Raw genomic sequence first — 24,760 nt, 5'->3', positions numbered from 1 at the left:
GGAACAGTGTTGTACTTGGACCTGAGTTCGGTTCTGCATTCTTCACTCCAGAAGTGGATGCTCACAGCTGATTCTAGGTGAAAGTCACCGGAGCTGTGAGGGTGGGGGTGGGGGAGGAGAATGACCAACATATACCTTAAGGCTACTCTAACCAATAGGTATAATTATATAATTTTAAGGGAAACATTTCACAGTTTGAACTACATATCCATATATGTATATGTATATGTATATATGTATGTATATATATATATATAAAATTTTATATCCCGCTCTTCCTCCAAGGAGCCCAGAGCAGTGTACTACATACTTAAGTTTCTCCTCACAACAACCCTGTGAAGTAGGTTAGGCTGAGAGAGAAGTGACTGGCCCAGAGTCACCCAGCAAGTATCACGGCTGAATGGGGATTTGAACTCGGGTCTCCCCGGTCCTAGTCCAGCACTCTAACCACTACACCATGCTGGCTCTTTAATAGCAGCTGCATTTTCATTTGTAAAGCATTTCAAGTATTCCATCATGAATTGCAGAGATGGAAATAAAGATTCCTGCTTTAAGATCCTTCTGGTCACTATAGAGGCACATCTCTAGATACTGCAGTTGTATGAATCTTTATAATAAGCTGAACACCTAGATGTCTTCAGGCTTGCATCTCTACAAAATCAAGCTCCCAAATCAACTATATATTCATTGTATTAAAACAGTGGTTGGAACAGAGAGACAAAGTGATCGCTCTGAAACGGGGATAAGAAAACAGAAATTTGGAGACAGATGAGAGAAGGGATTGGAAGGAAATTTGAGAATAAGATAGAGAATTTTGTCCCTGCTAAAGAAAAATTTCATCTGCTCCCTGACCTGTTGCTGCCCAATATCCAACCTTTTCTTTTTGGAAATTTATTTTTTTGAATTCACAATATAAGGTCTAGCTTTTAATCTGAGTTTGATGTTTAGACTGTTCTTCGAAACTGGTTTTATTATTTTTCCTTAGAAATTGATAGGTGTAATTTCGTCCCATTCATCCTTTCACCAGTGTTTGATGCCATTGATCATAAGCTTGTTTCTCTGCCCATGAGACCTATGTTCTTTCAGGTGTGCAGGCCTGAAAGTCTGGCAATAGACAGTATCTATAGGATACTAGGATTGTCCAAGTTGGAAGCCCATGAGAAATTGTAAAGCAGGTGGGATAGATGATCGGGAAATGCCCTCCATAGCACAATAGCACAAGACTGCTGTCTACTGGGTCTAGATGAGTAGCTTTCTGCTCACTCAACCCATATCTCATCAGTCAGTGTGATAAAGCAGAGAAGGTCACCCTGAAGCTCCCCAATTGTTGTTGGACGATGACTCCCATCATCCCCAGCTGCAATAAATTTAAGGTTGGGATGATGGGAGTTGTAGTACGACAACAGCTGTAAAGGATCCAGATGTCTACCCCTGCCTATAGTACTGAGTGATGAAGTTTGGGGCTGGATGAGCAGGAAGCTGCTCATCTAGCCCAAACCGGAGTGGTACAAGGTAGGGGAATCTTTAGCTCTCCCTTCCTATGCTGAATGGGAGAACTTGAGTGGAAGGGGGGAATTGGGAACAGGGGATGTATACCTCACAGTGTGGGCCAAGATGGGGCAAGGTCGAATCTGGGAAGGGGAGCATTCTCAGACATTACAGTTTCTTCCTAAACAGAAACAATTCTGTATTTCTACTCAAATGGATAGTGAGCAATTGGGCAGCAGTGGAGATGGGGGCAACCTTGATATCTGGCACCACCTATGCCACTGATTTGACCAAACTCATGTGGAGCTTAAAAGAAAGCCTCTTATAATATACAAGAAGGTATGGTCTCAGTTCAGGAAAGTAATTAAGTCTGGGCACAAGTCTGTTTCTCAGTGGAATTTATGCAAGTGCTAAAGTGCTGTCCTGTACAGCAGTTCTTATGAGCTGGGACTTATGTTCCTTAGCTTGCCCCAAAATGCACACTTAATTACACATGAAAATTGGACTTGATCTTGCAAAGTAGGCTTTCTTGCTTGATATCACGGCATTCTTAAATCTTTGTTTAAGTACAGAGTTTGGTTAAATTACCTGTGTTGAAACTGCCGTGCAACATTCTCCTTGACAATCTGAAAAATAAAAGCTGAAGAATAACTCATAAAACTAGAACCCCTAGAGAATATGTGTGTGCAAAACCACTGCAGGAGAAGGCTGGCCCTTTGGTTATTAGCCAAAGTGCTGCACAATCTATGGTGACCTTCTATGAGAATTCACTGATATTAAGCTACAGAATGTGGCTTCATCACTACAGCTTTCTGAATTAGTCCACATTGTGCTATTGGGCTGGTTTAAACTCAGATGATATTCACAGAACAGACATTTATGGAGGCAAATCCGGGATGCAGAAAGGTTTAATTTTTGCGCAGGAAGAGGCAAGACACCCTTGCAGGTAGAAAATGTGTTTGGGGGACTGAAGATATGGGTTATTAGGTTTGGTGGGGGGAGTTCAGTAAAATGAAGGGGAAACACCTCAAATGCTAGTGGGGGATCTAAACCCCTGCAGCAAATTAATATCAGTGGGGGTATACCACAGAGAGTATTCTGTTAAGTTTTTCTATGGCTTAACATGTGCCAGAATACAAATATTCACATATCATTTATTCATAGTGGATTACCTTTTAAAAGTGGATTCAATCACATTCAAGATGAGTGAGAGAGTAAAGAGAACATTTCTCATTTAATATGGGGTGTAGAGATGTCCCCTGCAATTTATTTTGTGTTGTCACCCAGGCTCTTCTTCTGTTACCTTAACAGATTGTGCCTATTAAGTAGACTTCCTGGATAGTACATGACTAATGTTCCTGGTCAAGAAGGATGCTAATCAGGGCATAGGGTTGCAACCCATATTGGATGGGTAGCCCTCCCGCAGAAAACTCAAGTCCGCAATCTGGGAGTGCTCCTTGATCCGGGTTTGACCAACCATGGCAAAGAGCACCTTTGTACAGCTTAGGCTGCTGCACCAGCTGCACCCATTTCTTGAGAAGGCAGATTTGATCATAGTAACACATGGATTGGTCACCTACAGATTAAACTGAGAGGAGAGGGTAGCTGGTCTTGTGGTAGCAAGCATGACTTGTCCCCATAGCTAAGCAGGGTCTGCCCTGGTTGCATATGAAAGGGAGACTAGAAGTCTGAGCACTGCAAGATATTCCCCTCGGGATGAAGCCGTTCTGGGAAGAGCAGAAGGTTTCAAGTTCCCTCCCTGGCTTCTCCAAGATAGGGCTGAGAGAGATTCCTGCCTGCAACCTTGGAGAAGCCACTGCCAGTCTGTGAAGACAATACTGAGCTAGATAGACCAATGGTCTGACTCAGTATATGGCAGTTTCCTATGTTCCTAAACTGCTGTTAATGTGCTTTATATGAGGCTGCCCTTGAAGGGTGCTGAGAAGCTTAAGCTAGTGCACAATGTGGCAATCAGGGGCTGGCCTGCTCGACCACGTAATGCCAGTATTACTGAGACTGCATTGGCTCCTGATTCCCTTTTGGACTCATAAGAACAGCCCTGCTGAATTAGGCCCAAGGCCTATATAGTCCAGCACCCTGTTTCACACAGTGGCCCACCAGATGCCTCTAGGGAGCCCACAGGCAAGAGGTGAGGGCAAGAGGTGACCTATCTCCTGCTGTTGCTCCTCTGCAACTGGTATAGAGAGGCATCATGCCTCTGAGGCTGGAGGTGGCCCACAGCCACCAGACTAGTAACCATTAATAGACTTGTCCTCCATGAATTTGTGGACAATTCATAGAGGCTTTTGCCCCTTTTAAAGCCATCCAAGCTGGTGGCCATCACCACATCCCATGGCAAAGAATTCCACAGACTATGTGCTGTGTGAAAAAGTATTTCCTCTTATCGGTCCTAAATTTCCCGAATTTTTCTTCAGTTTGATGGGATGACCCCTGGTTCTAGAGTTGTGCATGAGAGAGAGAGAAATTTCTCCCTGTCCATTCTTTCCACTCCATGCATAATTTTATACACCTCGATCATGTCTCCCCTTAGTTGCCTCTTTTTCAAAATAAAGAGCCCCAGATGCTGTAGCCTAGCCTCATAAGGAAGGTGCTCCAGACCCCTGATCATCTTGGTTGCCATCTTCTGCACCTTTTTCAGTTTTACAATATCCTTTTTAAGATATGGTAACCAAAATACGCAGTACTCCAGATGTGGCCGCACCATAGATTTGTATAAGGGCATTATAATATTAGCATTTTTATTTCCAATCACAGTCCTAATGATCCCTAGCGTGGAATTGGTCTGTTTCACAGCTGCCACGCACTGAGTCGACACTTTCGACGCAAGGTGCTGGTTATGACTTGTAAAGCCCTAATGACTTGAGCCCAAAGTACTTGAAAGACTCCCTCCCCGCAGTTAAAATGCACTACCCTGCTCTTTATGGGTCATCTAAGGAGACCCTCCGGCATGTTTGTATTGCAGGAATGCTTGGGTGCATACAAGACAGTATCCTTCTCACATGCAGCACCCAGGTTATAGAACTCAGATGTCTTATCCCTTGGTGCTCTGGTTCTGTCATCATCTAAAGATGTATCTATTTGAAAATGCTTTTAATCTCTCTTAATCTCCCCTATTCTTTATCTGCAATTTGGTATTTGAGAATGGCAGTTTTGAAAATGCTTGTGTGACCCTTCATTGTATCTTTCAGCTATTGCATTGCATTGTTTTTTGACTGAATGGTTTTTAATCGAATGTTGTGAGCTGCCTTGAGCTGGTTGAACAGGTGGGGTATAAATATGTTTTTAAAATCTTTTAGTGCACTATTTTCAGAAATGCCGCCTCATCCAAGGGAGTGGGCTTCTTTCGAGGGGAGGAGAAGGCAGATACATTATTCTGGGTTCTGGATATCTTTGATACACTGGGCCTGTTTCCACACCCCTGGTAATGTTTAAGAGGACTCTACCCTAAAATAATGCAAATTACATCTGTTTTGACTTATGTGAGCATTGAACAGTTAGGACAGGAATTATAGGGCTGCCATGAATGGACAACAAGCCTGCTACCATGTTTTTAGATGTTATTTAAACAAATGTTTTTAGATTTTATTTAAACATGGAGCCAGAGTGGTATCGTGTTAGAGTGCTGGACTAGGACTGGGGAGACCCGAGTTCAAATCCCCATTCAGCCATGCTACTTGCTGGGTGACTCTGGGCCAGTCCCTTCTCTCTCAGCCTAACCTACTTCACAGGGTTGTTGTGAGGAGAAACCTAAGTATGTAGTACAGCGCTCTGGGCTCCTTGGAGGAAGAGCAGAATATAAAAAATAAATAATAATAAAAATAATTCATTATTCTGTTTCTCATTGTTGTGTACTTTGGAGCATTTTTGTGAAACGTGGCTAACAAATTTAACAAGCAAAGCAACATGGTACAACATCATTTCCAGGAACTGTGTGGCCATCTAGTTGAAAACAAACCACTGTTGGGAGAAGGGTCATAACTCAGTAGCATAGCACAGGCGTTAAGGTCCTGGGTTCAGTTCCTGGTATCTCCCATTAATGGATCTTAGGTAGCATGGCTTGGAAAGAATTCTGGCTTGAGGCCTTGCTAAGCTGCTGCAAGTCACAGCAGCTAATATTGGGGCTAGATGGGTTGATTCGGTATGTTAGCTTCATGTATTCATGTGAGTTTTCAAATTCACTCGGTAACCTTGGTCAAGTCATTAGGGCCTGGTTTGTATGAAGTAAACCCCTACATATGGAGGGACATTTTGAGCATATTATTTCAGCTGCACTGGCTCCTAGTCCATTTCCAGGCCCAGTTCAAAGTACCGGTTTTAACCTTTAAAGCCCAAAATGGCTTGGGACTGGGTTACCTAAGAGTGCTTTGCCCCATATGTCCCAACCCAGACCTTAAGATCTTCTTTGGAGGCCCTCCTCTGAGTGTCCCTGCCAAACGAGGTGAGGCGGGTGGCTACTAGGGAGAGAACCTTTTTGATGGTTGCAACCCATTTATGGAATTGCCTTCCCAGTGAGGTTTGCCTGGCTTCATCACTTTGTTCTTTTAGATGGCAGGTAAAGAACTTCTTGTTCACTCAGGCCTTTTAAATTTTGATTTCCAAATTTGATTTTTAAATTGTTTTGTATGGTATTTTGTATTCCCCCCACCCTTTGTCTGTTATGATTTAATGGGTTATGTGTTTTTATCTCATGTTTTAATGCTATGTTATGAGCCACCCAAAGAAAAATTTGGTATGGGGCGACTATTTATTTATTTATTTTATTTAACATATTTGTATGCAGCCCAAAACGCAAGTCTCTGGGTGGTTTACAACAAAACAATAAAAACAAGTAATAAGGTTAAAACATCACAGCAATTTAAAATTTAAAACATTAAAACTATTAAAACTATCAAACTATTAAAACAGTACCTAATTAAAAGCTTAGGTGAACAAATGTATCTTGATTGCCTTTTAAAAAGTTGTAAAAGATGGGAAGGCTCTTATTTCAGCAGGGAGCGTGTTCCAAAGCCTCGAGGCAGCAATGGAGAAGGCCCGTCCCCGAGTAGGCACCAGACAGTGGCAACTGCAGACGAATCTCTCCTAATGATCTCAATGGGAGGTGTGGCTCATAGCAAAAGAAGAGGTTTTCTTAAATATCCAGGGCCTAAGCTGTTTAGGTTGTAGGTTATAACCAAGGCCTTGTATTTTACCCGGAAATGTATCGGCAGCCAATGTAGATCTTTCAAAAAAGGAGTAATATGGTCTCTCCGAGATGACCCAGAGACCAGCCTGGCTGTCGCATTCTAGACCAAATGACCCAGAGATAACCCAGAAGCCCATCACTGCCTCCAGGCAGGCATTTAGGGAGGTTATGCTTTCTCCTGATGATGTTAACATGGAGAAAAAGATTCAGGTGTCATCAGCATACTGATAACACCTTGCACCATGATCTCTCCCAGCAGTTTCATGTGGATGTTAAACAACATTGGAGATAATACGGAACCCTGAGGGACACTATACCGAAGTTCAGATTTTGAAGAATGACAGTCCCCAAAGGATACCATCTGGAATCTGCCTGAGAGGTAGAAGTGGAGCCACTGTAAGACAGTGCTTCCCACCCCTAATACTCTCAGACATTCCAGAAGGATACTATGTTTGATAGTATCGAAAACTGCCAAGAGATCCAAAACGACCAACAGAGTCACACTTCCTCTGTCAATTCCCAATTGGAGATCATCCATCAGGCCAACCAAGGCAGTCTCCACCCCATAGCCTGCCCAAAAGCCAGTTTGAAATGGCTTTTTCCATTTTCCTCCAATACATTGGAGACAGGCCTATAGTTGCTTAATTCTGAGGGATCCAATGCAGGCTTCTTCAAAAGAGGTCTAATAATTGCCTCCTTAAGGCAAGGAGACATCCTGCCCTCCCTCAGAGAAGCATTTATGATCTCTACTAGGTCCTCTACAACAACTTCCCTGCCAGATTGTGTAAGCCATTTCGGGCAAGGGTCAAGAGAACAGGTGATAGGCTGCACCACTCCAAGCAGCTTGTCCACATCCTCAGGAGTCACAAACTGGAACTGATCCAGCCTGATCACATAAGAGGAGTCTCTTGATACCTTCGATTCAGATACTGAAGTAACTTTGGGGTCTAAATCCAAGTCAGCCCAAATATGAAACAACAAATAAAGTTAATTAATTGATTGATTGATTGTTGTTGTTTCCACAAAGCCACTTTGGGGCAAACAGCCACTTTAGGAGGATTTTGATGTGAAAATAGCATAGTGACATTTTTATCCCTCCCTTCCATGTGCCACATTGCCAGACTGCCACAGCTTTTTCTTTTCTTTTTTTAGGGCTTTAAGGGACCACTTCCAGTCCACTTAAAGATGAGTTGAAGGTAACATAATTAGGCCCTAAGTATATATGGCAAAAGTGTGAACAAGCCCTTAGATGTGAAACCCATTGGGATCAGATTTGTTTACACTTAGTGCAGGAATTTAGCATCCATTTGTTATTGAAGGAGATTGGATTCAAGACTGAGAAAATCCACCCATGCTTGTTCCCACAATCTATTATAAAAAGACGGGGAAGAGAGTTCCATGGAGAGGAATAGATTACTATTGGTTTATGGTTAAGGAAGAAAAGATTTCCATTCTGCACCCATTCCACAAACTTGTTTGGTGTTCCTCTTCACACATGAATTTTGTGCATGGATGATTTTTTTCTATTTTCCTTACTTTGATAGTTAGCAGGTTACACATGTGTGCATGCTCACACACACACTGGCCCATTTGCTGACTACATAGTGCGATCGACCTTTGCTCTAGATCAAATGTTGGGGTACTGTGAGAAGCATTTAGATGGAATCTGAAGACAGTAGATCCACTTGATCCATTAGCTATAGTAAAGAATACAGCTCCTGTAACTGCAAGTAAATGATTGGGGGGAAATCACTACTTTTTCCTGCCAAAGTATCAATTTCCTTCCACACCTGGATGTAGATCATAAACATATACATATAATGTAAAATAAAAGATCACTGAAATTTGTCAGCATCCTGCTGGAAGACTTGAAAAAAGCTATATGGTGTACATCTTGCTAGTGGTGGGTAATAAACAATAGGAGCACTGAAATGGGAATAATGTTGATTGAAGGCTATGAGAGAAGATAGGTGTGTGTGTGTGTGTGTGTGTGTGTGTGTGTGTGTGTGTGATTTTAAAGATATCTTTTGCACTGTTCATGCTTATAGTTGCAACTCCCCTCTGTTTTTAGTGGAGAGTCTATACTGAAAGCATCTCATAGTATTAAAAAACATTATTCATGGGTATCAATATATTTGGATTGAAAACTGGAATGGTTCACTGGGTAGAACATTGGCATTGGCTGTGGAAGACTGATTCAAATCTTTAGTCAGCCATGAATCTCACTTGGTGACTCATTGGGGCAAGCTACCATTTCTCAGCCTAAACTAGCATGCAGGGCAGTTGTGAAAATATGTGATTTGATGTGGATAGCATAGCTTCCTTTTCCCCACACCAAGTCTGCTAGGGGTCTGAAGTCTGGCATTGGGAGGACTCATAATAGTAAACTTAATAGGTATTTATGAGCTGAGCCCAAAGTCCACTACTGTTTGGGACTGGCTCATAAAATGTTGGTGCCATCACTTCCAACCATCACTGGTGCCAGCACGTCCATACTTTACAACTATTAATTTCCTTTCTCCCAAAACTAGCCTAGCTGTTGATACAGGGAGGTCTTTCTTTCTGATGCTTCCATCCCTCTTTGTCACGTGTCCGGAATGCTGAAAAGGCAGAATCCAAGCACCAAGGACTATGGGCAATGTAGTTTTCCAGGATCTCTGAGTACTTAGTATGGACATCAAGTATCTTGAGCAGAGATGCTCTTACCCCTGGACTTTGGGGCTGAAGTCCAAGGCCTCCACAGCCCCTGGGGGCCCCCAAATCCTCTTTAGTCTGTCCCGGGTGGTGTGGTCGCCCGGCTAAGCACGATGATGATTAATTTGCAAGGGAGTGGGGGTTCTCCAAAGGCCTTAAGTTCCAGGCTCCAAAATTACCTAGGTGCACATCTGATCCTGAAAAATACATGTCCCAGGTCTTGTTGCACCAGGGACACTGACAGCTTTCCAGAGGTAGGGAGCCCTAGGACACATACTTGTGTCCACACTAAGCACTCAGGCACTTTGGAAAATTACATTACCGTGTTCAAGATGACAGGCAGGAAGGAATGGAGGACTTTTAGAGAGGCCTCCTTCCTGGCCTTCATTCGCTAAGTTTAGAGAAGAACAAGGCTTAGAATCTTATGGAGGGGATTCATTGAGGGGAAGCATTCAGTCATGTTCTCAGTGATGGCCCCTGGAACACAGCAGGGCCCATATTTGAGAATGGACTCGAAGAAATGTTATTTTCTGGGGGGAAACTTGTGTTAATAGAATCTATTCCAAACTGAGCCAAGGGAAGTTTGCTTACCACAAATGTTTCTCATTTTGTAAATAAGTGTGACACTTCCTGCCTAATTTTGACATTGACTGTATAGGACAAAGCCAATCAAGAAAAGAGAGGCAGATACAACCACAAATAAAAATAAACCCTTTGTTTACAAACAGCAGTTGATGTGGTGAGGAAAGTTACTCATTCCCTTCCTGACATCTCCCTTCAGGGCTTAGCGCCTGTTTACTTTCAGGACCGCCTCTCCCGGCCAGTCCTGTCCCACCCTGTGAGATCTTCTCAGGTTGCCCTTCTTCTGGTCCCTGGTCTTAAAAAGGTCCATCGTACTAGGGCCCATGGAAAGGCTTTCTTTGTTGCTGCCCCTCTACTCTGGAACTCTCCCCACACTGGGATTTGGTCTGCCTCCTCCCTTTCAGCATTGAAATCCTTGTTGAAGACATTTCTTTTCTGCCAGGCATTTGCCCTTTAATTTAAGTGGTTTTTTTGTTTTGTTTTTAAATCTCGGATGCTGTTCTTGCTGTGTACACCGCCCAGAGTCTGTGGATTGGGTGGTATATTAAATATTTTAATAAACAAATAAACAAACAAACAAACAAACACTGCATCAGTGCCAGCATGACCTTGCATTAAAGTTTTGACTAAGAGCTCAGGCCCATTTGGGGGTGGAAATCTGAAACAAATCAAAGAGCCTTGAAAAGTTCTCCATATTATGCAGAATGAAGTACTGTAGCAGGCTAGACTGTATGACTTCTGACTACAGGAAGGCTGCCATATTTGTCATCTGGGAGTACTACCATATTTGGTAGCCTGAGAGTAGTACTTCCGGACCCAAACCTCTCCCTGATTTCTCAGGTTGAGGCAGCGGTCAGGAGTGCTTTCTATCAGCTTCGGCTGATTTGCCAACTACGTCCATTTCTGGAGATAAATTACCTTAAAACAGTGGCGCATATGCTGTTTACATCCAGGCTTTACTCCTGCAATGCGCTCAACATTGGGCTGCCTTTGTACATAGTTCGGAAATTGCAGCTAGTACAGAATGCATCAGCCAGGTTGGTCTCCAGGGTTGCCCGAAGAGATCATATTAAACCTTTTTTTAAATAACTACACTGGCTGCCTGCTAGTCAGTACCTATAAAGCTCTAAAGGGCTTGGGTCTGAGGTATTTAAGAGAATACCTTGTTCCTTATCAACCCCACCGCCTGTTAAGATCATCTGGGGTGGCCTGGTTGCGGTTGCCACTGGCTTGGTTGGTGGCAACTCAGAATCAGGCCTGTTCTAAAGTTGCCCCGGGACTCTGGAACGTGCTTCCTAACGAAATGACAGTTTCCCCTTCTCTGAAAGTTTTTAAGAAGGACCCCAAAAGATACCTGTTTAGTCAGGCTTTTAGTTTATAATTTTAAAGCTTCAGTTTTTAGAGATGTATTGTATTTAAATTTTAATTTGATTATGTTAATGTTTTAATGGTTTTATATTGTGAACCGCCCAGGCACATTTTGTATGGAGTGGTATACAAATGTAGCAAATAAATAAATATTTTGAATGCTGTCATATAAGAAGACGCCTGCATGCAGAGCTGAGTGAAGTAGATATTTTTGAATAATTCAAATGCAAAAACCCTGTAAAAGAGTCAAATAAACTATATTTCAATTATGAAATCAAAATACCTCAAATGAGAATCACAGATACAAAATACAAATATTATTGCATAAATCTAGAGTATATTTCTAAAACAAAATACTAAATATGTTTATTCAGGCATGTAATATGTCATGTAAGTAGTAATTAGGTTTATGTAGCAGTTAAAATATTATAAATAAGACATGTTTACTATTAAGCGGAATTATTTGATATTAATGAATATAAACACATATATTATTAAAGCTGAAATACACTTACTAGGGAATAAGACTTAATTGGGCAGCATCCAGACTAATAGTCACAACTAAGCACTATCAAAATCAATGAGACAAATTAGGCATGATGACTCGCATTAGTTTTCACTAGACTTTGTCATGACTAACTTAAACAGGATGCTGCCCATTGACTTCAATGGATTTGCTTCTGAGTAAACACACCTAGAATCTACCTGTAAATGACACAATTTAATAAATAATTATATTTACTGGCTGCTATCCAGGCAGAGTTAGGCAAGTAAGTTGACTTCAATGGGTTTAACTCTTGTGCTGGATTGTGGCCATTGGGTTTATATTTATTTAACTGATTCAGGGGCATAGCAAGATTGGAATGGGCCCTGGTACAAGAACTGAAGATGGGCCATTCCAGGGCCGGCCCCAAAACTGTGGGCACTCCAAGCAAAAACTGGCTTCACACATGGCTGCCCCGCCCCTTTCGCCCACAGCACCTTGTGTCATCTGAGTGGGTAGGTGGGCGGGCAGTCCCCATCTGAGTGGGTGGGTGGGCAGTCCCTGTCTCAGCAGGCGGGCAGGCAGTCCGTCCCTATCACCTCCTGCCACCTGCTGTCCTCATTGCTCTGCTGCCTTCACCCACCACGCCTGCTGATGCCAGCTGCTTCTGGGCAGCCAGCCTGCCACAGTGCATTATAATGACATCACTGAGCAACATGGCAATGTGATTATAATGTGCCACAGCAGGCCAAACAAAACATTCTTGGCACACCCTTTCCCTCACTCCTATGCAAATAATATCATACGCTCTCCCCACACATCACTCCTCCCCGCCCTCCATCAGGGCCCAGGGACATTTGCCCTGCATTCTTACAGATTAGTTAATTCTTGTTATTAAAAATGCAGAAATAATGCAGGGAGGTGGGACACCTTCTGGAGTATTTTTATGGTCTCGGGGGGGTTCAGTTCCTCACCTACTACCATGAGTAATGAAACTGTGAGTAACGAGGCATTATGCCTATGGGAAAAGGGAGGCTAGGTTCCAGAATTGATCATAAAGGTGAATAAAAACATGCAAAAGGGGGGGGGGGGACACACAGGAAAATAATTGATAGTGTTTACTACTTCACAAGGTTGTTGTGAGGAGAAACCTAAGTATGTAGCACACCACTCTGGGCTCCTTGGAGGAAGAGCGGGATATAAAATGTAAATAATAATAATAATAATAATAATAAATTTATTTATATATTTTATTTATTTAACATATTTTAATACCGCCCAAAACTTACGTCTCTGAGCTGTTTACAACCAGATAAAAACAAAGATAAAATGTTAGTTAAAAACAAAACAAAACAAAACCAAAATTTAAAACACAGCAATTTAAAAACAATTTTTAAAAACGATATTCTAAAAACAACATTAAAACAATTAAAACAATATCAGTTAAAAGCCTGGTTGAACAGATGTGTCTTTAAAGACTTTTTAAAAATTATCAGAGATGGGGAGGCTCTTATTTCACTAGGGAGCGCATTCCAAAGCCTCGGGGCAGCAACGGAGAAGGCCCGTCCTTGAGCAGCTGCCAGACGAGCCAATGGCAAAAGCAGATGATCCTGATGATCTCAATGGGTGGTGGGGTTCATAATGATAATAATAAATAATATACCATGTTCCCTTGTGCTCAGGAATGCCCCCCCATCTACGTAATGCCCCCCAAACAGCAAAAAAATGTGTGGAAAATGTGTGGTTTTTCAAAAGAAATGAGCCATAAAATGGCTCCTCCAGGGCTCCTCCTAACAAAATGGTGGCTGGAAGTGACCTCCATGGTCACTTCCAGCCCTCTAGAAACCATGGGTACATGGGTTTTAACACTTCAGTTTCCAAAGATAATGAAAACTGGTGTCAATTAGACGTTCCCCAAATACATAATTCCCCAAATACGTGGAACTGCAAACAGTGATACTGCGAATAACGATGTTCTACTGTATGTGTGTGTATATCTCTATATCAATCTCTTTTAGTCAAATATATTTGTTTTATAAAAGAGAATGAAAATAACTGAGTATATGCTCCCATCCGCAGGATTACACCAATGTAGTGCTAGCCCTACAAGGTATATAGAATTTTAAGTTATTTTAAAGAAAAGAACAAAGATGTTTCTGAGAGAATGTGCCTCCCTACTCCTAGAATCCCTTTTAACCCTGGAAGCAGTGGGGAGGTTTCACTTACTATTTTTTCATAGAAGCCACCGGTGCTGCTGCTGCTTTCTGTCATCTCCAAGGTGCTCAGCTGAGGTCCAAACTTTTGTCCTCATTTTGTGATGCAGAGGGAGGTTAACCCCTGTCTCTCCTACTGCTACTTTGGGTTCTTGCCTAAAATGGTTGATTATCCTGAAACTTTGTCCTGATGCTTCCTTCAGTGTCCAGTAGATGGAGCTACTATATGATCCACTACGAGTTTTGGTCAAAGCAGACAACACCACTACCGGATATTGTCCCCTCTGAGATGTTAATTCTGTCTCTTCAGCTATGCAGATTGATCCCTCTTTGACCACTGTGGGTGTGGGAGGGATCTAACTCTGATTAATTTGCTCATCAAAGCCTTGCATACAATTAATCATTCAGACTCACACAACAATGAAGGCACTCCAAACTGACCCTTCAAAGGGCCTGTTGTGCATGAGAGCGTTTTGTTCACCATAGCTAGCTAAGTGTACTAACAGAGCATCACCCTAATGTGTGGCCTGTTTTCAATATCAAGAAGGTAGTATATTTGTCATGCTCCATAAAACATCCAAAATACTGAATACAGCAGTAATTCCAGGACTTCCAATACATTTCTTTGTGTGTTTCAGATAAAAAAATACAATTTTAAGTGTATCTGAAATATGGATTTTGATACTGCCTGGCTCTACCTGCATGTGTAAACTAGCACATCTGAAAAAGGGTTATGGGTAACATCCTGAATAATGAAGTGCAAGTGCTTTATGAGATGTGCTGGTGCTGCAGATGTGACTGAGTAACCCAGCACTGGCACTTATGTGGGAGGATTTCCTCTGGAAGCACTCTTTGTCACCCAAAACTATGTCCCTGAGGGTTAGGCAGCACCCATCATAGCATATTTGACAGGATTGAACACTGAACAGTATCCATCTGGCAATATTAGATAGCTGACATGCAGTGGTGATTTTTAATCTTAAAGCATTTTATGAATAACATGCAATGGTGATTTTATTGCCAGTTCACTCTCTTTCTTTCTTTCTTTCTTTACTAGCCTGTCATTAACTGGGCAAAGTCATTTTGCGTAGATTATAGGCAAGTTCAAGAAAGTAAATATATGCAATATGATTTTTTTTATTAATGTGCCTGCAAAGGTTAAGTAAAAGTAAAGTTTGAAATTTGTAGGGTTATTTATTTTATTGTATAATGGCCGTATATGGCAAATTTGAATCAGCAAATTTGAATCTGGGAAAGATCTTTTGCTTTTCTTGGGCATTATGTCATTTTGGAGGAATTGATCTGATTGTTGAGTGTTATAAATCTGTTGAGAACTAAAATATGATAATTCAGAATTTAGCTAAAAATAATTTTAAAAAATGTCCCTAAGCATATTTTGGTGTAAAGAGTAGTGCATTCAGTTAACTTAAGTGGCAGGAGTGTTCATGCAAAATTTGGTATCTTTAGGTAATCCAAAAGTATGATATTCAGAAATTCTTCAAAAAACTACAAAATATTATTTAAATTTTCACCATGAATAACCCAGTGTAAAATGTAGTACATTCACGTAATTTCAGTGGCAGGATTGTGCATGCAAAATTTGGTATCTGTAGGTCATCAGAAAGTATGACTTTGTTTCACACAAACTCTTCAAAATATATAATAGACGTGTGTGATGGATTTATATCTTGCCTTCCCATCATTTAGTTTTTCAAGACAGCTTACAAACATGTTTACTTTGAATAAAGTTTATGGTCTCAGCAGGGACAAGCTTTCACCTGTAGACTTTCCACCCTAAAACAAACAAGCAGACTCCTTCACCTACAACTGATGCCTTCTCAGGTGCTGGCTGTCTCAACCTCAGCAATGGGACCAGGGGCGTAGCAAGGTTGGAGTGGGCCCAGAGAAAATATTTTAAAATGCCCCCCCACCGAAGCTCAGCTCATTAAGTAAAGAAATCTTAAATGAGGCTAATAGTGGTAACAAAAAGCATAGTAGAAATTATATATATATAACCTATGTGCCATAATCATCCTAAATTATTTTTTTAAAGGTTTTGTACATTGTGGACGATGCAAGTCATATTCTAGTAGCTCCAAGTCTTCACACACACATCAATTTCGGAGGATGAATGCAACTGAAGGAAGCCCAGGCGGGTGCACAGCTGGGAGAGTCAGTCATGTGACTTGCCTCGGGGGGGGGCCCAAGGCAGTGGGCCCCCAGACAACTGTCTCCCCTTGCCCTATTATAGTTACGCCCCTGAATGGGACAATCTCTCCCCAAAAGCACTCATGCTCACACACCCCAGACCAAATCTGGGCGCAGAACAGATAACAATGTTCAGGTTTGGAGGTCCGGGCTTTTTCTGACACATACTTCTTCCCAAAGACAATTCATCTTAAGAAACCACATATCTGAAGTCTGCTAAAATAAAAACCATCAAGAGATGCTAAGAAACTAAAGCATAAACATTTAAATGGTGAGGTAAAATTTTCACAAATTGGTCAAATTTTAAATTTTTGAATTTCACATTCAAAATTTACTAAATTTAGCAAATGCTTAGTATTTGTGAATATTCGTTTTGCTGACCATGCAAAGGGCCGCCGCACATAAACAGGGACCAGGTGCGTGCCACCATTGTGCTGGTACCGTGTGAGGGGGCGAGTTGCCACAGCTGGAAGAGGGAGTGAGCAGCAAAGAAGCAGGTACCCACATGCTCTCACTTTTAAAAGTGAACTGTGATTTGTGCACATCCTGACAGAAAAATGGCCTGGCCATGTATGATAGCACTCTGTTCACTAGTCAGCATTATCTAATTGGCCACATTGCTGGAACTTAGAGTCACCCAGTTGTGATAGCAATCTGGTGTTGCCAGGAAGTTCATCAACAAGGAGGAGTTCAGAAGTTCAGAATTCCAACAGTTCCCTAATTATAGCACCTCTTTTAAACTGCCAGCAGCGATATAGGAACTGGAAGATGCTGAAAGGCAATGGTAAACCCCACCTGTATTCTACCAAAGGAAACCATAGGGCTCTGTGGGTGCCAGAAGTCGAAATCGACTCAACAGCACACTTTACCTTTTACCTTAGCTGCTGAAATTGGATTAGCATTCAATGACTATATTTTGTTTGATTGTGTTTTAGTATTGTTGGTTGTATTGGATATGTTTGTTATTTCTATTTCTGCTGGCCAATGGCTGTAATAAAATTGAATTGAATTGAATTAGCATTCACAAGAAGCAAAAATATAAGGATTCTTTCAAAATACTGTGTGTATGTGTGTGTGTATCTATCTATCTAAATTGTCTAACTTGCGCTGCTTGATGTGTTCAGTGTGGATCTGCACTATAAACACCCTTGCAAACTATCTATCTATAGCATCTTGCAAGTATCTTCAATTTACATAAATATACCTCAAATATTTATAGATCAGTAGATATAAATGTGCATTTAAGGATGACTACCAAAGTGCATTACAACAGAAAGCTCTTACACATCTTCCAATTAATTCAAATAATTGCATGTTGGCTTATTAAATTACACATTAGATAGATAAAATATGGCTTACCGTCAGTTGCAAGCACTAAAATACTTTTAGAGAGAAGTGTTACTGCCAAGTAGTCAGTAATAGGGAGAGGGTGGAGTTGAGATGCCACTTTAAGATCTAGGGCCATAGAACAACTAATATTAGAATGAATAGTATAGGCGTGCATACACATACTTTTAAATAGTTTCTTTATCCATTTAAACACACTTCCCAACATTTGAAGGGCAAAATTAGGAACACTCATTTTATATTATGCACACAAGGAATTCATAGCGTGATGGTGAGAGAGCAAGCCAAATAAACCAGATTGTTTGATCTGGTGACATGATCTGCCAAAGACTTTGGAAAGGTATAAATTCCCCTACATTTTGGCACATTCTTGTATGCCAAAATGCATGCTCTTGCTTTCCTGCAACTTTTCAGAAGTGAAAGCACTGAAATTTTCAAAATGTGGCACACACTAGCACTCTTGTAAGTAGTTCCTTTTTGTAATTCGTTCCTTTTTGGAAGAAAAACAAACCAGGGCCAGAATCTAAAGAACCCCTAAACTCATGGAAAGTGCATCTGCATGTGCCAATTTCCCCACTACAGCTGTTTGCACTGAATCAAATGTCTTTCCAAAAAGGTCCCCTAATGTCCAGGAACAGCTCTTGGGAGCAGTGGGAGAACACCTTAAAAACTTAGGATGCTTAGGATATGTGTGGAAAACACAGACTACTTGTTAGCTAAAGTAGTAAAATTGGCAGGTAAACTCCAGTACAACTAAAACGTCATTACCACAGCCTCTGAAAAGACTGCTATCGTTAAAATGACTTGCAACTTCCCCAACTGCAGGAAGAGAAAATAAATTCTTTTCCAGGAGTCCTTTTCAAACAAAAAACAGGAGTCCTTGTTTGAAAAGGACTCCTGGGGGGTGGGGTGAAGCCATGTTGTTGCACACACACAAACACACAGTGGTGTAGCTATAATTGAGCAGATGGGTTCAAAGAACCCGGGCCCCCCAGCTCCTGAGGGGCCCCCAGCACCACCCCTCTCTATTTTCTTCATTATCTCTCTCACTCCAAGGGGCTGCCAGGAAGAGGGGCGAACATGAGCCCCCTCTCCCCTACCTACGCCTCTGCACACACACACAAAGCCATGTTGAAAGCCATGTCGTTGCACCTACCTACCCTTCTCTTATCTCTGGACTGGATAGAGCAGTTCGGCAATCTTTGACCAGCTTTGCCAGTCCACAGATGCAAATTGAATTGGAGGCCACTCCAAAGACAAAAGTAGCCCCTGAATCGAACTGGGGCTGTTTCGCACAGCACTATGAAATAGGACCAGCTGGAAGGCATATTACAATTTTAGGTTGTGTGCCGCACACACCCTCAAGGGTGAGGACTGACATCATATAAAAAGAGACGTCACAGCAGGTTCCTCACCTACAATGTAAAACCCAGTTTCCTTCCAGTTTTGCAATGTGCATGCCAGTGGATCAAACATTGGTTCAACAGTTAGTGTTGCTCCTTCCCCTATGTTACAGGTAAACTGCCTTCCTTAAAAAAAAAAAAATGTATTTTCATTCACTTCCTCTTATTTTTTAATTAAAAAAGAAACTTTTTTCAAAGTTGCAGAACTACTCTGGGAACTGGGGATTGAGAACATTCATGATATCACAGGATGCCAGCCAAAAGGCCACCTTGAAGATAGATCTTCCTCATTCAAGCTCCACTACATTGAAAAACTGCACTTCTTTTTCGTTGGAACACAAGACCCTCTTTTTTTTTTTTTTAAACAAAGCAGAGAGTGGCCACTCTTACACAGAAGTATATTTGTACGCAGTCTAAGGCCATGGTCTAGCATGGAGCTAGGCACACTTAAGCTCATGCATATCAATAGACTTGTTTAGATATGTATTAATCATTTAATTTTATAACCTGCCTCTGAGCCAAGACAAGATCCTAAAGTGGTTAACAATAACCTTCAGTATAAAGCAGAATGGCAATGGACAATGCAATAACAACAAATGTAATAAAACCTGGACAATAACCATTCCGCTGGCATTAAATCCATAAACAGCCTGCCTGTCTGTGTGTTGGACTGTGCCCTAAGCAAACTAGTCCACTAGCGTATCATGTCAATTTTTGCATATCTCCATCAGAAGCAAGAGATAATGCCTTATTTCCTCCAGCCCCATATTCTTTCTCCCCACGTTATTAGAAGCAACTGTCCCATCATACACACCCCTCTTGCTAATTCTTTTTATAGAACTCTTTCCCAATAAAAAGGCTGCTTCCAAACAAAAGTTGCAAAGAAGTTGTAAGAGCAGCTACGCACCTTTTTCACGGGTTGGTACCACTTTAAAGCTTTTATATGCCCACAGATGCTAGTGGAGGGTGAATCTTTTTCAGTGAATCTGAAAAGCTGTGATTAAAGTTTTTAAGCAGCACAAAGATTTTATACAGAGTGGTATCATATTCAGGACCAATTAAATGTCATCTTAAGTACTTAACTGAAGCATTTTTATGTGTTTGGAATCAGTTAAGTGGAAGGTGCCAAATTAAACTTGCATTTAAATTTTTGTCACAAAGTTAATCTCAGGAGATTATGCACCATATTTCAAGAACTATTTCAGAAAGCTTTCAGTAAGTCTCTGTTAAGTTTGCTTTCGGAAGCATGGAAACTTCTGTAAAGAAAGAAAACAGAGGGACAATTCTCTAGGTCCTCCCTCCCTCAAAGAACAAATCCAGTGTAGATAGCTAGAGACAAGTACTGCAATTACGTCCAAAGTATTGCAGGTGGCGTCACACTAGGGAAGTCTTGGCCAAGTGACTCACAATAAGGGTATTAGCAGTAACAAAATGTGCTTCATAGCCCAAATTAAAAAGGAAAAGGAAAGGAAAGAGCTGGAAGGGGGAGGAGATGTCTGCTCTGTGTTTTAAATGGACTTTCAATTTGCATTGTGTTACAATACATAATGAACCATTAGTTCTTTCACCAATTCTTTCTTTAAAAAATAAAAACCAAAACTGTATTGTGCCATTTTATAAATTTCTGGGAAGATCATTATTAGTTCTTTTCCTACCGTTTTCAGTATACAAATGCATTGTCAGTCTTATCTCAAAATAGCCAGAGGGTAGTTAAGCTAAAAGATTGATTTGTCCATTGCAACCCAATGAGCTCCACTGGTGAATGAGGAATGAATTTCTCCATTCTCCCACGGCCAATCCCAATGGTGACAGAAAATGAAGAACTAAGAAATCTTTCTAGGCAAGTTTTTCAAATCCTGAATTAAAAGATATGTCACATTCCTAAAAGTTCTCAGCTATTAACAGGATTGCATATTATTACCATCATTCAATTAATTCCCCAGTATACAGGTCACACCTATACTGTACCTGCACTAGGAAAAACTATGGTCAGAGATGCCAACAGCAATTGTTAAGTGGTAGCTGGGTAGGAGTGTGTTCCCTCCTGCCTCATTAAAGAGCTGGGTACAGCTGATGGATAGGATGGAGCCCTCCTACCCACCAGCCACTTAACAGACTATCAGTGTTGGTGCCTCTGGTCTTTTTTTTTTTTTTTAAACTAACATAGGAATAGAAAATGGGAGCATGCCCTGAACTAGAGTAGGGCATTTCTCCCACCTTATTTATCGTCATATTTATCATCATAGTATTTCAGGAATCTTATACAGTGGGAAGGCTCTTGATCTTTGCAAAAGGAGACCCATGTCTCCCATCACAGGACTTATAAGGCCTTAGTTTGGCTCCTTTTATATCTCATTGTGTTTCTATGGTGCTGGCTTCCGCCTTCCAGTAGTATGCAAAGCATGTAGGATTTCACTCAGAGCCTGCCTCAGTATTTTGAGGGTCCTTGAATTGATGCTTTGCGGGGCAGGCTGCTTCAATTCTGCCCAATTCAAACCAGGAGGTCTGATTTGATCCTCCTCCTCCCCTTACCAGGTTTCAGGAGAGGCAAGACATTCCCAAGGGTGAGGGACCAAGCAGATGCAACTCATGCAACTTCTCCTTCAAAAGTCCTGGGAGAGGTTTTTCAAGAAAGAACATCCTGCAGTCCTGGAAAGGTGCAGGGTTTCTTGGGAAATGTAGTCTTTTTCAGAGGCTTCTGCCATTGCATGATTAAGTACTGAGGAGAATGGGTGCATGTGTGCGTGTTTTGGAGGCCAAACCGATTCAGCCGGAGCTGACTTCAGTTCAACCCTGACTTGCCCCGAAAAGGGGAAGTGTTTCTGTTCAGGCTGAAATTTGCCAAATTGGGCCAATACAATTTTGAACGTGTTTAGCCTCTAAAGCTATGCACAGCCCTGGTTTAAATGTTCTGTAGAGGTTCCCCCTAGTAAATCTTAAAATCAGCTTCTCAAGTAAATACCAAGTAGCCCTTTGCAGGATTTGTCTCCATATGTTATCTTCCTTTTGTTCAAATTTCACCTTAAAGTCAACCTTTTCCATAAGCAGGGACATCATTTGAGATTTCAGCAGTGGAGTGGTGGCGTGTGTGTTTGTGTGTGTGTGTGTGGGGGGGGATTCATAGCAAGATTCAGTGGCTTATTTTTGGATTTATTCAAGAAGTTAACTGCAAAATGAGGAGACAGTGAAGAGCATTTGTTAGGGGTTCCCCCCACCCCACACCCCACCCCATAATAACCAGAAAGATAGGAAGTGTCCCTGAGGAATTGATTGTGATTTGGAAACATAGGGGGCGGGACTGCTCTTCCCTGCACAACACTCAATGATATCCCTGCCCAAGTACTCAAGTTGTATCTTACCTTTTTAATGTCATGAACCTTGCTACTGCACATGGTGCCAATTCCTTCTCTGTTAACTTTGTTTGGGTAGCATATCCTCAATTACAAACTGAAATATTTGTCAAAATGAAGCATGTGGAAAATTTATATTTAAGTACAGGAGAGTTATGTATAATTTATCAAACAGAAGGAGTAGAGCTCTTTCTTCAGTCTATACACATAAGGTTAAGAGCTGCATATGCATACTTGCTGCGGCTTTCATGAATCATAAACCCCACTCCTGCTTCTTGGGGATAAATTATTTCACTTCACTTATTATATATTCTTTGTATAAAAGATGCAACTGCACATGTTTAGATTCATGAAACCAAGGACCAAGGACAAAAGTGTGTGTGTCTTTGTTATCTATTTATCTACTGGTGTGTACACTCATAAACATATACTGTATAATGTATATTTCACATATATAGATCCTCATATATCTCAAATGCATACTCCAGCTAAAAGTCAGCTTTTGGATCCCCTAGAAATTTATTTAGTATAGGAAAGAATGAGAGATGGACAGACTGTTAGAAATGAACAGAAATTCCATACCCAGTCACATCTGAATACTGATAATAGCCTTGTTCTGATATGTCAGGAAATATGTCTGAGAGTAGTAAAAATGATGATGATGATGATGATGATGATGATGCCCAGTGAGGCACTACCTTGGCGTGGTTGTGGGGCTTGCGTGCTCTGAGGAAGGTGAGAGCTATGCCAGAAGTCCAACCATACAAGACAGGTCTCACCAGAGGAGCCAGACAAAGAGTGCCTCTCCCATCAACTATATGGTGAAACATAACTTTAATAAATCTATACTGGATCGGTCGTCACTCAGGTCAACAAGGACCGCGCCAGGTGCTAGAGTCCCTGGACATCTGGTGGCAAGTGGGCTACAGGACTCAGGATCTTCAGTTGAGCAACCAGGGCTGGAGACTGCAAGGTTACTGGAAGAAACGTCGTTTAACCGAAAAAAATATACGAAAAATGCCAACAAGGAAATAATGATCTGCTAATACAAGTCTAGTCCAACTAGAAGAGGTTATTTAAAAAGAATGTACCAAATTTGGAAAGAGAAGCATCCAGATACAGAAATAACAGAACAAAGGCTAGCAGACCAGAGAAGATTCATAATAAGAAATAAAGTATTCACAGAAGTTGACCTGGAAGAACTGCAAAGAGCAACACAGGCTCAAGATATGGAAGAAGAATTACCACCAACTGAAGAAGTTGTTCAGGCACAGGTGGAGGAGGAGGTGTTGGAAATAGAGGATGCCACTGTTGCTGAACTGTTTCAAAATCAAAACCAGGCAACCTCCCCTTTGCCTTCACCTCAAAAACCCAAATGCCGTTTAACAGAAAAGCAACAAGAACTAAAGCAAAAAATAACTGAGCACATGAACCAAACAACCACCAGGGTTCGACTTCCAGCTCTAAAAACAGCTGCCAAAAAACAACTTGCTCAGGCATTAAAAGATGTCAATGCTGCACTTGCAGAAATAACAACCAATAATTTGCAAGAAACAAACCAACTAATGTACAGTGCAGCAACCATAACAACACAAGAGCTCGGATATAAGATCAGTGGACCTGTCAAAAAAGAAAGTAGTACATCACCTAAATGGAAGATCAGATTAGAAAATAAAATCGCCAGGCTTAGATCAGATGCTAGTAAATTGAAAGATATGAAAGACAAGAAGCTGAAGAATGAAAACACCAAACAGTATCTGATCCAAAAATACCACCTAAATTCAAGGAGAATTAGAGAAGTCCTGGAAATAATAAAGCAGCAAATAACAGCAGTGTCAAAGAAGATTAGCAGATACGAAGCCAGAATTACACAAAACAGGAAGAATCTCCAATTCCAGTCGAATCAGAGACGTTTCTACCAAAGCACAGAAGGAGAAACTGCAAGAAACCTAGAAACATCAAATAAAGAAGAAACAGTGCAATTCTGGGGGAAATTATGGGACAATCCAATAGATTATAATAAAAAAGCAGGCTGGATGAAAAAGGCCAAAAAATGTAACCAACAAATGCAAGATCTAATAATAACACCAGAATTAATAAGTGAAAGAGCAAAGAAAATTAAACATTGGACTGCCCCAGGTGACAATGAATTGCATGGCTTTTGGCTTAAACACCTAACAAGCCTTCATAAACAACTATCAAAACAGTTCAATCACATTTTGCAAGGAGGTGATATTGAACAATGGCTAACAACTGGGAAAACTCATCTCATCATGAAAGACCCAGCAAAAGGTACAGTTCCAAGTAATTATAGACCAATAACCTGTCTGCCAACCATGTTCAAATTATTAACTGGAATAATAGCAGATGAAGTGATGCAACACTTATTAACTAACAAACAGCTGCCAGCTGAACAGAAA

At 41.2% G+C, this 24,760-nt stretch overlaps 1 protein-coding gene across 1 annotated transcript in view; it reads right to left on the bottom strand.

Annotated features, from left to right (window-relative positions):
• LMO1 (LIM domain only 1) overlaps positions 1-14,186 on the bottom strand; it is a 154,830-nt gene extending 140,644 nt beyond the window's left edge. Inside the window, exon 1 of the mRNA XM_053285467.1 lies at positions 14,046-14,186. The gene's annotated coding sequence lies outside the window, so the exon portion shown is untranslated. The remainder of the gene's footprint in view (positions 1-14,045) is intronic.
• Between the last annotated feature and the right edge of the window lie 10,574 nt (positions 14,187-24,760).

This window comes from Hemicordylus capensis, chromosome 1 (assembly GCF_027244095.1).
Source record: "Hemicordylus capensis ecotype Gifberg chromosome 1, rHemCap1.1.pri, whole genome shotgun sequence".
Taxonomy (NCBI): Eukaryota; Metazoa; Chordata; class Lepidosauria; order Squamata; family Cordylidae; genus Hemicordylus; species Hemicordylus capensis.
This window is presented reverse-complemented; position numbering and strand designations above follow the sequence as displayed.